The sequence below is a fragment of the Trachypithecus francoisi genome, unplaced genomic scaffold (assembly GCF_009764315.1).
Source record: "Trachypithecus francoisi isolate TF-2019V2 unplaced genomic scaffold, Tfra_2.0 Lachesis_group5, whole genome shotgun sequence".
NCBI classification, from domain to species: Eukaryota; Metazoa; Chordata; class Mammalia; order Primates; family Cercopithecidae; genus Trachypithecus; species Trachypithecus francoisi.
In genome coordinates this window covers 85,041,626-85,057,073 of record NW_022681470.1, presented here as the reverse complement: position 1 = coordinate 85,057,073, position 15,448 = coordinate 85,041,626, and the positions used below count along the sequence as shown (strand labels likewise).

At 44.9% G+C, this 15,448-nt stretch overlaps 1 pseudogene; it reads left to right on the top strand.

Moving 5' to 3' along the window:
• The first annotated feature begins 12,420 nt into the window (after window positions 1-12,420).
• LOC117074404 lies at window positions 12,421-14,585 on the top strand (annotated as a pseudogene).
• The last annotated feature ends 863 nt before the right edge of the window (window positions 14,586-15,448 follow it).

Here is a 15,448-nt window from a genome sequence, read left to right as displayed (position 1 = left end):
TAGTTGCTCTTGTACACTGGCATGGGGACCCTCCGCTGGAGCACATCAGCTATTATGTCTTGCCCAGCTGCCTGATTCTGCTTGGCTTATTGTTTGCACAACTCATCAGATTCTGCCTTCCAGAGGAGGTGTTGGCTAGGCTCCAGAGTTGTTTCAGCTAGCATTGACCAGTCCCATGAGGTCATATAGAAGTGGTCTGCCAAGGCCTCAATCATTCCTTTGGTAAATGAACCAGTGGCTCCATTTTCTGTAATGTTTTTTTCTTAGCTCTTTATAAGCATTAAAAGAAACGGGTTCACGTACTTGATTGCCTTGTCGGTCTTGCATTACTGGGAGGGCTAAGAGCTCCCCTCTAATGCCACTTGCTTGAGACAAGGTCCCATAGCTGGAGCATGTTTCTTGTCTTTTTTCCTACTTATTGGAGGAGGGCACTCAGGCAAAACCTCCATTTCCTCTTTGTTATTTTGGCCTGGTGATATCGGGGCTAAGGGAAGAGGAGATGGTAAGGCAGGTGATGATTTTTCCTCCTTTCCTTTTTCAGGCTTTTCCATGTATAACAAAACAGGGGCTGCTCTAATTAAAGCCCATAGTGTTAAAGCTGTTACTGGGACCCATTGCCCTTGTGCATAATGGTGTTCCCAGAGTTCTATGTCTAGCGTTCCTTCTGGTAACCAGATTATGTGAGACAACAGTTTGCGTTAGGTCCCTTAACTGAGACCTGAGACCTGAGAAACTGAGGCACCACTAGCCTTAAGTAACTGTTTTAATACTTTTATATACTGTTTCTGCTGTGCTGATAACTGTTTTCCTGTGATGAAAGCTCAGCCTGAATGATGCTTCCCCCCCACCCCCCACTGAACCTGGTAATCCCAAGTGGCCACCAATGACTCATTGTTTTACTGACTTGACCATGCCGTCCTCTTCACCTCTGTTCTCGGGGGGACTGTTGTGCTCCCTTGGCAGCATTCCTCACATGGGGGCAAGAGCTGTGGGGGTCTGTCCTGCAGACCCTGACCCAACGACTAATGAATAAAGTACACTGACACACAGATATTCTGCTTTGCCAGTTTGGCTGAGTGTCCAGCTGCTTACAGACTCCAGGCAGAGTGCTGTAAACAGCTGTGACCGCGGCCTGAACAAGCCAGTGAGACTCGCATTTATTCAGTAAATATTAATTGACAAAGGTCATGAGTAAACACCACTAGAGGGTAATTGACATTGCAGACTTCCCGAGTAGAAAGCAATTAAGCACCCACAGTAGATCAAAGGTTAGTCTTAGGACCATATGAGTAAACAAGTTAGTTAAACAATTCTGCCTTCCTTTGTACCCACTTTAAGCTATTTACTTTAGGTAAGGATCAGGTTGCCTTCAGTCATAATCCTTACTAGGCTTTTGCAAACTTCTCGGCCTTCCAAGAAAATTTGTGGCTATTATAACTAAAATTTTTCCCACCAGCCTGACCAAACCCCCACAGTCAGCTGTCAGAGGCTTCCCCAGAAGCAGAAGCCAGTGCTATGTTTTCTATACAGCCTGTAGAACCATGAGTCAATTAAACCTCTTTTCTTTATAAATTACCCAGTCTCAGATTATTTTTTTATAGCAATGTGAGAATGGCCTAATATATCCACCAAAAAACTATTAGAACTAATAAATTGAGTAAATTTGCAGAATACAAAATCAACATATGCAAATCAGTAGGATTTCTATATGCCAACAGTCAACAAACTGAAAAAGAACTCAAAAAAAGTAATACTATTTGCGATAGACACAAATAAAACAAAAAGTGTGGGAATTAACCAAAGAAATAAAAGTTATCAACAATTAAAACTATAAAACACTGATAAAAGAAATGAAAGAGGACACAAAAAATGGAAAGATATTTCCATGTTCACAGATTGGAAGAATCCATATTTTTTAAATGTCCATACAATCCAAAGCAATCTATAGATTTCATGCCATCTCTATTGAAGTAACAATGACATTCCTCACAGAAATACAGAAAAGAATTCTGGAGTTTATATGGAACCACAAAACACCATAATAGTCAAAGCTATGCTGAGTGTATAAAACAAAACTGAAGGAATCCCATTACCTGGCTTCAAATTATACTACTGAGCTATAGTAATTAAAGCAGCATGGCATCAGCATAAAAACAAACATAAAGACAAATGGAATGGAATAGAGAACCCAGAAACAAACTCTTACACCTACAGTAAGCTTATTTTCAACAAAGTTGCCAAGAACATACAATGAAAAATAAGACAGTTTCTTCAATAAATAGGGCTGGGAAAACTGGGAAGCCATAGGCAGAAGAATGAAACTAGAACCCTATTTCTTGCCACATACAAAAATCAAATTAAAATGGATTAAAGACTTCACACCTCAAACTATCAAACTTTTATAAGAAAACACTGGGGAAACTCTCTAGGGCATTGGTTTGGGCAAAAATTTCTTAAATAACGCCCCATAAGCACAGACAACCAAAGCAAACATGGACTAATGGGATTACAGCAAGTCAGAAAGCTTTTCTTACAGTGAAGGCAACAATCAACAAAGTGAAGAGAAAACCCACAGAATAGGAGAAAATATTTGTAAATTGCCCATCTGAAAAAGGATTAATAGCTACATGACATGGTTAGGCTTTGTGTCCCTACCCAAATCTCATATTGAATTGTAATCCCCAGGTGTTGAGGGAGAGACCTGGTAGAAGGTGATTGGATCATAGGAGGTGGTTTCCCCCATGCTATTCTTGTGATAGTGAGTGAGTTCTCATGAGATCTGATGGTTTTATATGGGACTCTCCCCACTTTGCTTCACATACGTGCTCTCTCACCTGCTGCCATGTAAGAGGTGCCTGCTTCCCCATCTGCCATGGTTGTAAGTTTCCTGAAACCTCTCCAGTCATGTGGAACAGTGAGTCAATTAAATCTATTTCCTTTATAAATTACCCAGTCTCAGGTATTTTTTGTAGCAGTGCAGAAACAGACTAATATGCTACAATATATTACAAGTTCAACAATTCCATAGAAAAAAAAGTAATAATCCAGTTAAAGAGTGGGCAAAAAACTTAAATAGACATTTTTGAAAAGAAGACATACAAATGGCAAACAGGCGAATGAAAAGGTGCTCCGCATTACTAATCATCATAGAAGTGCAAATAAAACCCACAATAAGATATTATTTCACCCCAGTTAAGGTGGCCTTTACCCAGAAGGCAGTCAAAAACAAATGCTGGTGAGGATGTGGAGCAAAGGGAACCCTTGTACACTGACGTTGGGAACACAATTAAGAACAGTTTGGATGTTCCTGATATAACTAAAAATAGAGCTACTATATGGTCCAGCAATCCCACTGCTCAGTATATCCCTAAAAGAAATAAGATTGGTAAATCAAAGACATATTGGCACTCCCATGTTTGCTACAGCTGGGTTCATGATAGCTAAGATTTGGAAGGAACCTAAATGTCCATCAACAGATGGCTGGATAGAGAAAATGTGGTACGTATACACAATGGAGTGCTATAGGAGAGAATGAGAGTCTGTCATTTGCAACAACATAAATGGAACTGAAAGTCTTTTTGTTAAGTGAAATAAGTCAGGCACAGAAAGACAAATGTCACATGTTCTCACTTATTTGTTGGTGCTAAAATTCAAAACAACTGATCTCATAGAGATAGAGAGTATAAAGATGGTTACCAGAGGATGGGAAGGGCAATGGAGGAACAGGGTGATAGTGGGATGCTAAGTGGGTACAAAAAATTGTTAAGAAGAATGAGTAAGACAGTATTTAATGGCACAACAAAGTGATTGTAGTCAAAAATAATTGAACTATACATTTTATAATAAAGAGTATAACTGGATTGTTTATAACACAAGCAAATGCTTGAGGGGATGGATACCCCATTTTTCATTATGTATTACTCATTGCATGACTGTATCAAAGTATGTCATGTACCCCATAAATATATACACCCACTATGTACCCACAAATTAAAAATTAAAATTAAAACCAAAGGGAGGAGAGTATAATAGCGTACGTGTGGTCCATGGCCTGCACTAGCTTTTCAGGTTAACTTTGGAAGGTCCTTATCCAAGAAGAGGGGTTCATTTCGTCAATAGGGGCTTAGAAATTTATTTTTGGATTATAAGCGGATGAAAGAAGGATTTTTAATCCTGACTCATAGCTCTCAGTCAATCAATCCCTGCAGGGACCCTGTTCTTTACTCGGAGATAAACACTATTTTTCTTCTCCACTGAAGAACACTACATTTCAAAACGACAGAAAACGTCTTGAAACTAAGAAGTACAGCCTTATTAAATCTGATTTGATTTGGTTTCAATTATAATTAATTTAATCACATGTATTGCAGAGTTTGTCCTCAGTCTTCTCCTGCTTTAGGTCCATGATCTTATTGAAAGTGCTCAGCTCTCTGCTCAACAGCAGGAAATCAGTTAGAATTATTTAAAAACCTCATTGTGGCTGGGAGTGGTGGCTCACGCCTGTAATCCCAGCAATTTGGGAGGCTGAGGGGCAGATCACTTGTGGTCAGTGGTTTGAGACCAGCCTGGCCAACATAGTGAAACCCCATCTCTACTAAAGATACAAAAATTAGCTGGGTATGGCGATGCATGCCTGTTATCCTGGCTACTTGGGAGGCTGAGGGAGGAGATTCACTTGAATCTGGGAGGCAGAGGTTGCAGTGAGTCCAGATGGTGCCACTGCACTCCAGCCTGGGCAACAGAGCAAGACTGTTTCTCAAAATAATAACAACAATAATAATTAATATATAAATAAAAACAGAAACCTCATTGTATTTCAAACAAAATTCCTTTTGAATATCAACTGTCTCAACTTGTATATTAACTATAATCATTTTGTTTACTTTATATCCAACCTGAGAAATCTTTGAGGACTAATTTCACTCTTTTCTGCCATTTTGGTAAACATACCAAATTCTATCAACTAAATGCACAAAATTCCTGGGAAAATACATTTTCTCCTTGAGGAGTAGACTTGTTGTGTTAAAGGAACTCATGGTTACCAAACCTCTAGTTTAATAAACATGACTAGAGTACTCTTATCTTAATATGAGTAGCTAGGCACTCACAAGGCATCTAGAAGGTTAATACTTATGGTCTGAAAATAGCCCTATTTTTTAGCTGGCCACCAATTACAGTTACAGAATATTTATGGCCATATAAGACATCTTCCATCCAGCCTGAAAAATGTATAAATGTCCTAGGCATGCAGCATTTTTTCTTAAAGACAATATTACTGAGATAGCTTAGGTCAAAGGGTTAATGGTCATTGTTAAAACCAATAACCCCTGACTTCAGTGAGTACATCTGCACCTTCCAAGTTTAATTATAACTCTTTCTCTTTACAGTTACTTATAAGTAGAGACACTAACAAAAGACAGTGCATTCCTGCTCTTGTTTTCTGAGGATGCCCAACTCTGTAATGGAGTCATTTCTCATATACTTGCTTCTTGCACTGTGCTCTCTGACTCACCTCAAATTTTTTCCTGCACAAGATCTAAGAATCCTCCTTTGTGGTCTATATCGGGACCCTCTTTTCCAGCAACATCTTTCAGCAACACCATGAAGGGACACCAAGACGAGGCCCCCACTCCAAGGAAAACAATCCACACAGAATCAATCAGCTGACACTGATTGATTGGGCAGGTGGGCCATCTTTTAGAGTCATGAGGCCATTCTGGTGGGCAAGAATGATTATCTACTATTACTTAAGTGAGAGGCCCCAGGGTATAATGTTAGGGTGAGAGACTCAGCCCAAAAGCTTAGAGGCCCGGGGGTGTCATACTCAGATTGGAGGCCAAGTTCACAGGGTTAGAGGCCCTGGGGTATATTGAGAAGAATGAATTTGGCTAAAGGAGATGTTTGCCACTTTCTCTTTTTGGACTGTCCACCTTGTGCTCTCTGTCCCTCACCTGAGTGCTCTGCATCTTGTCGCCTTTCTGCTCACTGCCTCTGTTTTGTAGCAGCCCGGAGACTGCCACAGGAAGGAGGCCCCAAACAGTTAAGCTTTTACTCTCCTCAACAATCGTCTGACTTTTAGTTGATGGCTTGTTTAATTTGCCACTGGTCCCAGGGACACTGGAAAAAAGAGATGTCTTGGAACCTAGTATTTTTGCACCTTAAATATCAGAAAAGATCAGCAATAACCTCTCCATCATTATGATTAGAAGTTGAAATGTGGTATTTAACAGCCCTACATATATGCCCTACAGATATGCCTGTTTAGCAACAGCCTCTTTTATGACAACCCCCTGGAAACAATTAGCCTCAAGATGAAGAACATGAGACTTTTTCTTAACAGTTTTCTCTCATTTCTTAACCAGAAGCTCATCTATTGATGGGCTGGTAAAGGACAGCTGGATCCTATTTTCTAAACCCAGCATGTCACTTTTTCCCTGAAAGAGTTTTGTCAGTTTTGTCATAGCAGTGCGAAAATGGGCTAATACATTACAATACACAAGTTACAGCCTTCCCATTTCCCCTGTTTGGTCTGACTCCTTTCTTTGCAGCTTAATTTGCCTTATAGAAGAGAAACTAGGCTGGGCGCAGTGGCTCACGCCTGTAATCCCAGCACTTTGGGAGGCTGAGGCGGGCAAATCACGAGGTCAGGAGATCAAGACCATCCTGGCTAACACAGTGAAACCCCGTCTCTACTAAAGAATACAAAAACTTAGCCAGGCATAATGGCAAGCTCCTATAGTCCCAGTTGCTCAGGAGGCTGAGGCAGGAGAATGGCGTGAACCCAGGAGGCGGAGCTTGCAGTGAGCCGAGATTGCACCACTGCACTCCAGCCTGGGTGACAGAGTGAGACTCCGTCTCAAAAAAAAAAAAAGAGGAGAAACTAAATGGGAGGAAATACACTATGTACAGGCATCTCTGATGCTTAGTCAGGATAAAAAATTAAAATGGGCTTGTATTTGTTTGATGGAGGAAAAGACAAAAGAGGGACTGGACATAATTGATTACCCTTTAATGCAAGTATCTCTTAATATTAGGCTTTTCTTAGCTGGGGCTGAACTCTCCCCTGCAAGTCCAAGCACCCTGTAAGAACACAGTCAGACTCCTTCCAGTTCTGACAAGGTGTGCCACATGTTATTAATCCTTCTGGTTTTCCAGGGTAATCTAGTATCCAATCATCATCTCCTCCCTGCCCTTCGAGTCCTGTCTTATGTACATACCCCACTCTCAAAAGACCTGAGCCTCATCAGAACAACTTGCAGTGGGGTCTCTTTTCAGCTGGCAAAGTTGAATCTTTGCCTGCTCTGGGAAGTGGCATATGATGATGGGGACACTATATAGGTATATGTACCCTTTTCTATATCTGAATTAGCCATATGCAAGGAAAAACAAAGTTTTCAGAGGATCCAGGAAAATTAATAGACAAATTGAAGAGGCTAACCTTGATGTATAATTTGACCAGGCAAGATTTGCATATATTTATGTCTGCCTGCTGCATGGTAGAAAAGCAGTGTATTATGGGAGCGGCTAAAGCACATGCTAATAGGGTGGCGGCCTGCATCCAGGGACATGACACCTATCAAGTAGGAGGCACAGCACTGCCTGACCAGGACCCAAAAGAGAATTAGAACCTAGAAAAGAGGAATGAATTAGGAAGAGAGTAGGATATAGAGAGAAAAAATTATGATACTTGACTCCTTGAAGGAATAAAAAAAAGTGTGATAAAGCTTTTTAATTTTTACAAAGTCAGGAAAATTACTCAGAGAAAAGATGAAAACCTAGCCTTATTACAAGGGTGAATAATTTAGACTTTGAGGAAATACACTAACACTGCCCCTGACTCCAAGAAGGGACAGGCATTGCTAGGAGTTCATTTTATAATCCAGTCTGCTTCCAATATCTGGAGGAAGCCACAAAAAGTAGCATTAGGTCTCCAGACGCCCATGAATATGCTTTTAGACTTGGCTTTTGCAGTTTTCAATCACAGGAATAGGGCAGAGAAAACATAAAATAAAACAAACCTCCCCAAAGGCCCAGCTTCTAGCTGCAGCCTTGTGCTCTCCACCACTTCAGAGCCAGCCCCTTAACCCCGGTCCTCGCAGAGGAAGTGAGAAGGTAAAAGTCCCAGTGTGGGCCTCTGGGCCACTGTGCCTTGGGTATACATCAATGTGCCCTCTGTAAGAAGGTCAGCTGCTACCAAAGGGAATGCACTGTGCTTCCAAGGGAGCCATCTTCAGAGCCCAGCAGACCCAAAAGTGGTAGGGCCTGATACTTCCTACCTGCGCTCCCACTGGACTATTAGCCATTGGGAGGTGGAGGAACCTCAGGTTACTCTTGAAGTGGCAGGCAGGAGTATTAACTTCTTATTAGATATGGGAGCAGATGACTCTGTCCCGATTCAATACAATGGGCTCCTGTCTTCTCATGATGGACAAGTCCCAAAATACTGCTTTTCTTATCTTCTAAGTTGTTCTCCAGGGCCTCTGGGCTTCTCACCTGCCTTTTTAGTATTGTCTGAATGCCTGACCTCTTACTGGGGAGCAATTTATTGACTCAAGTGACCAAGCCATGGTGACCTTCACAGATCATAAAGCAGAGAAGGTGTTACTTTTGTTCTTGACCCCTCAGGGAAAAAAGCGAAGTTAAGGATGAGCTGTCACATTTACCACCTGAGGTGTTGTCTCAAGTAAGTCCTGAGGTTTGGGCCACACCGACTCTGGGAAACACACTAAACACCTCCCCCATTCAAATCCCACTTCGGCCTAGTGCTCCTTGCCTTCGGAAGACACAATACACTTTAAGGCAAGAAGCATGAAGGGAAATTCAACCCCTTATTGCCAAATTCTTGCCATATGACTTATTAAGGCCATGAGAGTCTCCTTACAATACTCCCATGTTACCAGATCAAAAGCCTAATCTGGCAAGTACAGATTTGTCAGAAACCTTAGAGGATTAATGAATGCAGTTGTTGTCTCCATACACCCCATTGTCCCCAATCCTCACCCAAGTCCCAGGGGATCCAAGCTGGTTTACCTTCTTCGATCTGAAAGATGCATTTTTCTGCATCTCAATGTATCCAGATTCACAATATGTTTGCTTTTGAATGGACTGATCCAGATACTCATTCAACCTCAAAACTAACCTGGACAGTCCTCTCTGAGGGGTTCTGGGATAGCCCCCACTTATTTGAAAATGCCCTAAGAAATCTGCAATTGCAAAGGGGCAGAATTATTCAGTATCTAGATGACTTACTCATTGCTAGCCCAACTAAAGAAGACTTGGATAATAATACTTAATAGTGCTGATACATTTCCTGGGAACTAGCAGATATAGAGTATCACCATACAGAGCTCAGATTTTAACTCAACGGCTCAAATATTTGGAATCTGTATTCACCTCTGGAACTGATCAACATCCCTAGAAGTAAAAAAGCTCTTTTAGTCATTCAAGAGTCGCAATCCAACAAATGACTGTGGGCCTTTTTAGGGGATGGCTGGGTACTGCTGCTTATGGGTGCCCAGATTTGGATGTGTAGCCAAGCATTTATGTGATACACTAAAAGGGAAAGATTTAGAGCTCCTTGAATGTAATAAGAACTGCAGCAAACCTTCAATACTCTCAAAGAGAAATTGGGCTCTGCTGCAGCTGTGGGAGTCCCCAAGTTGGATAAACCATTTTGTCTTTATGTGGTCAAAAAGCAAGGCATAGGCCCTGGGTAATCTTGTCCCAAAACTGGGGAACATTCCAAGGGCAGTAGCATGCTTTTCTAAGCAGATAAATCAGGCGGCCTTAGGGTGGCCTGGATGTCTTAGAGCTGTTGCTGCTTCAACTTTTCTAGTAAGCAAAGCTAATGAACTAATATTAGGACAGCACCTAAAGGTTTTTGACCCCACATCAAGGGAAGGTGGTCCTAGAAGCTAAAGGGCACCAGTGGATAATAGGAGAACATTTATTAAAGAATCAGGACTTATTGCTAGACACTCCAGACATAACCCTTAAAGTCTGCTGCATAAACCCAGCTACTTATCTGCCAGGGTCCACAAGTGCTCCCAACCTTTCCGGCATACAGGTGGTATTAGTCTGTTCTCATGCTCCTAATAAAGACATACCTGAGGCTGGGTAATTTATAAAGGAAAGGGGTTTAATTGACTGACAGTTCCACATGGCTAGGGAGGCCTCAAAATCATGGCAGAAGGCAAATGAGGAGCAAAATCACATCTCTTACATGGCAGCAGGCAAAAGAGCTTGTGTAGGGAAACTCCCCTTTATAAAACCATCAGCTGTAATCCCAGCACTTTGGGAGGCCGAGGCAGGTGGATTGCCTGAGGTCAGGAGTTCGAGGCCAACCTGGCCAACATGGTGAAACCCTGTCTCTACTAAAATACAAAAATTAGCCAGGCATGGTGGTGGGCACCTGTAATCCCAGCTACTTGGGAGGCTGAGACAGGAGAATCACTTGAACCCAGGAGACAGAGGTTGCAGTGAGCCGAGATCATGCCACTGCACTGCAGCCTGGGCAACAGAGCAAGACTATGTCTCAAAAAATTAAATAAATAAATAAATAAATAAATATCAAACCACCAGATCTCATGGGCTTATTCTCTGTCACAAGAACAGCATGAGAAAGACCCGCCCCCGATTCAATTACCTCCAACTGGGTCCCTCCCATGACACACGGGAATTATGGGAGCTACAATTCAAGATAAGATTTGACAGACAAACCATGTCACAGGTTATGAAACAGATTTATCCTAGCAGGCCAGACAAGAGAAATGAGCCCCTTGACCATCCCAAAGAAGAATGGTTGACAGATTCAAGTTGTCTTATGCATCAGGAAAACAGGAGGGTAGGTATGCTATTAGTCGGCACAAGATAATCAAGGCACAAGCCTTGCTGGCCTCTACCTCAGCTCAAAAAGCTGAGTCAATTAAACTTACTAGAGCCCTGAAGTTGGGAAAGGATTTAAAAGTTAACATTTACACTGATTCCAAGTATGATTTTTTAGTGCTTTATGCTTATGCTGCAATTTGGAATGGGTAGGGACTCCTGACCACCAAGGGCTTTTCCATACATTACTCAGATTTTGAGCTTGTTAGAATGCTGCTTTGCTGCAAAAAAAATAAAAAGGTGGCTGTAATTCATTGCAGAGGACATCAAAAGAGAGACTGTGTAAAAGGAAATGCCCTGGCAGATGCGGCAAAGGGCCAATGAAGCTTATGGGCATGCTGCTAGGCATACATAGAGCTGGGCCAGAACACTCCGAAGAAGAACAAAAATGGGCCAGGGATTGCAGTCCAGCCCAGGACCACTCTGGCTGGCTGACTGATCGCAATAAATTACTAATGCCAAGTACCAATCGTAGGAAAATAATTAAGCACTTTCATGATTCTTTTCACCCTAGAAGGGATTCTTTGATTCAGCTAATGTCTCATTTGCTTATGGGGATAAATCTTTTCAAGACACTAAAGCAGGTGACTCAGTGCCTGAAATAACCCAAAGAGCCAGCAATTTTCTCCTCCTCCAGTTAAACCTGTCCAACATTGAGGAACCCATCCAGGTGAGGGCTGGCAACTCTAATTTACTCAGATGCCTTTCTGCAGGAGATTCAAATATTTGCTAATGCTTACTGATACATTCACTGGTTAGATCGAAGCATTCTCCACCCTATCTGAAAAGTGTTTACCAGAAGAAATAATTCCTCCTTTTGGGTCATCTAAAGGCCTGCAAAGTGACAATGGCCCATCTTTCACAGCAGGCATTTCCCAACAGCTATCCTCAGCTTTAGGAATCCAATATCACCTTCACTCTGTGAGGAGACCGCAGTCCTCTGGAAAGGTGAAAGTGTTAATCATACTCTAAAGAAGACTCTAGCTAAGTTAGAGGCCTGACTATCTCTAACACGCATAGCTTACTCCGGGTTTGAGCTGCTCCAAAGGAAAACTTATAAGTACATCCTATTGAGTTAACATACAGAAGGTCTTTCCTAACCACATATCTCCTAATAGATGAAAGGGCTCATCAATTACAAAATTATGTCGTCAATCTAGGACAGGTGCAAAGGCACGCTGCGAATATGGAAACAAAAGGCTTCCCTTCCCATATGGGAGAAAAATTCTGTTTCAGCTCAGCTTGGAATTTAGTCTTACTAAAGACATGGGAGGAAGTTCTCCAGCTGAACAGCTTTCCCCAACGTGGAAAGGATCACAGCAAGGCCACCTGAGCTCTCCAACAGACCTTGAATGCCAAGGGATTCACAGGTAGGTACACCTGTGTGGAAGTAAAGCTGTTGCTTATTCTGGTAGCCCAATCTGAGGCTGGGGGAGGTGGGCGCGGGGTTATTTTAGCGTTGGCGGAGCACTGGCACTGTTGCTGCGCGTCTGCTCCTCCTCGCTTTTCTCCTGCCGCCCTAGTCCCGCAGTGGCCATGAGGGAGATCGTGCTATCGCAGACCCCGCAGTGCGGGAACCAGATCCACATCAGGGTTGGTGGCCGCGGCTCTGAGGGCCCAGCGCAGGCCTGCCGGGTGGCCCGGGAAGATGTTGGCAGTGGCAGGAGCTGTATTGAGGCCCCTGGGCTCCCTGCCTGGGTCGCGGTGGACCTGGGTGGCTGGCTAGGCAGCCAGGGCGGACCTCCAGGGATCCAGAGGCCTGGGGTGGGGTTAGGAGAGGGGCTGGGGAGCCTCGGGCTCCGCGGCCTCCGTGACTCAGCACTGGCCTGTCTGGCCCCTCCTGTCTCTCGCAGTTCTGGGAGGTGATCTCTGATGAACAAACCATCGACTCTGCGGGGACCTCCCACGGGGACAGGGACCTGCAGCTGGAGCGCCTCAACGTGTACTACAACGAGGCCAGGTGTGAGACCCCAGTCCTTCCCCCACCGCCCTCCTGGGAATGGCGGCCCTCCGCTCGCTGATGCCCTCCCGCTCCCCTCAGGTGGCCGGTACCTGACCCGCGCTGTGCTCGTGGATCCGGAGCCGGGCACCGTGGACTCTGTGCGCTCGGGGCCCTTCGGGTGGGTCTTCAGGCCGGACGACGTCTTCGGTGAGCTGTGGGTGAGGACTGGGGTGGGGCTCCTTAGCCAGGGCAGCTCAGATTCACAGAGTGCCCCAAGGTCATCGCTGTGGGAACTGTGGAGCTAGGGCCCCTGAACACCTTCCTATCCTGAGTTACTCAATCTCTTTCTCCTAAACGGGCTTTGGCAGGAAGGCCCAGCTGTCTACCTGAGATGAGCTGCTGATGCAATCTTTCTGCAGGGAGCTGAGCTGGGGGCAGAAGCTGCTGCTTTCCTTGGGGATGGGCAGGAGCCACCTGCAGAAGGTCTGTTGTTAGGCTGTCTCAGGTGCGGCTCCTGACTTAATTTCTAACAGGGGAGGCTGCTATCCTTTAGCTTTGGGGGAGGGGGTCCACCTGCTCCACCTGCAGGGTGAATGGTGCTTTCACCTCACACGTGATACTTGGCCCTTTTTTGCATTGTGGTGGCCCCTGATGACTGTATATCTGGCCATACAGTGACTTGCTGTACTGTCTTACAGGTCAGTGTGGGGCCAGGAACAACTGGGCCAAGGGGCACTACACAGAAGGTGCAGAGCTGAAGGCATCAGTGATGGATGTTGTGAAAAAAGAATCAGAGCTGTGACTGCCTGCAGGGTTTCCAGCTTACCCGCTCCCTGGGTGGAGGGACTGGATCTGGGATGGGTACCCTTCTCATCAGTAAGATCTGGGAGGGGTACCCAGACAGGATCATAAACAGTGTTCTGCCTTTGCCCAAGGTGTCAGACACCATGGTGGAGTCCTACAGTGCCACCCTCTCAGTCCACCAGCTCATAGAAATTGCAAATGAGACCTTTTGCATTGATAGCGAAGCTCTGTAGTTCTGCATGACGTCTGTTCCAGAACCCTAAAACTGCCCACACCCACCTACGGTGACCTGAATCACCTGGTGTCTGCTACCATGAGTGGGGTCATCATGTGCCTGCGCTTCCCAGGCCAGCTGAATACTGACCTGCAAAGGCTGGCCATGAACATGATCCCATTTCCCCGGCTGTGCACTTCTTCATGCCTGACTTCGCCCCACCAACCAACCGGGGCAGCCAACAGTACCGGGCCCTGACTGTGGCTGAGCTCACCCAGCAGATATTTGATGCTAAGAATATGATGGTTGCCTGTGTAGCCCCGCCATGGCCACTACCTAATGGTGGCTGCCATTTTCAGAGGTTGTGTGTCCATGAGGGAGGTGGATGAGCAAATGTTCAATATTTAAAACAAGAACAGCAGCTACTTTGCTGACTGGCTCTGACAATGTGAAAACGGCCATCTGTGCCATTGCACCCAAGGGGCTAAAAATGTCAGCCACCTGCATCGGCAAAAACACCGCCATCCTGGAGCTGTTCAAGTGTGTTCCAGGCCTTCCTGCAGTGGCACACGGGTGAGGGCATGGATGTGATAGAGTTCACCAAGGCCGAGAGCAACATGAACGACCTGCTGTCTGAGTAAGCAGTACCAGGATGCCATGGCCAAGGAGGAAGGAGGTGGTCTAGAGCCTGCCTTTTCTGGGTAAAGAAGGAAAGCGGTGTGGATTCTCTAGTGTGTTCTGATAGCCATGTGTCACTACGCACTTATTGTTTGTGTCTTCACATCTCCTCTTCTTGCATTTTAAAGCATTTTCATAGTATGCAGTTTTGCCTAATAGGGCGTTCTCTTAGCATCTGCTTTCACCTGCACTTTCTATAGGCCTTCTGAGTACTGCTGGCAGATGTAATTGTGCTGCAAGGTTACAGCTGACTTGGGCTTCTATGCCCAGGAACAAGCATTCCAGTGGTTCCTGGCGGGGTTAGTACGGGCTATGGACATGGCAGGCATGCTTCACAGGAGCTTGAACCTGCCCTGGGCCTTGGTCATCTGCTCAGTAGGGAACCTGCTTCCTGAAGGCAACCCTGGCTTCTCCTCCACAGGACCAGCTGGTCTCTGTAACTTAAAAGTGGCCAGTGCTGCCCACCCCCACCCTACTTCCAAAAGGGTTGGGCAATTCTACCCCAAGGTGGCACCTTGGAGACAGTGTAGTAGCACTGCTGGTCCTGAACCAGCAATAAAGGGTGGTCAAATAGGGGGCCAGCTACCCCTTCCCCATGATAGCGTGGGTGTGTCAGTGTGACCTCTTCCCCAATCATGTGGGCACACGAATATGTGGCAGGGGCAGAGACTAGTTGGCAGGAATCAAGCCCACTATGTACTCACATGCATGTAGAAGGGAATTAGGCCCTGGGGGCTGTACATGTGGTCACTGGGCCTGTGTGTGTCTCTCCAGGGCATGGGTGCAGTTTCTGAACAGGAACTGGGAATCTGGCAACCAGTGATGAAAATGCCTACTCGGGGGTCTGTTGTGCCCCAGGCTCGAGGGATGGCACTCTCTGAAAAAGCAGCTAATGTACACTGCCTCTTGTCTCACCTATCCCCCGC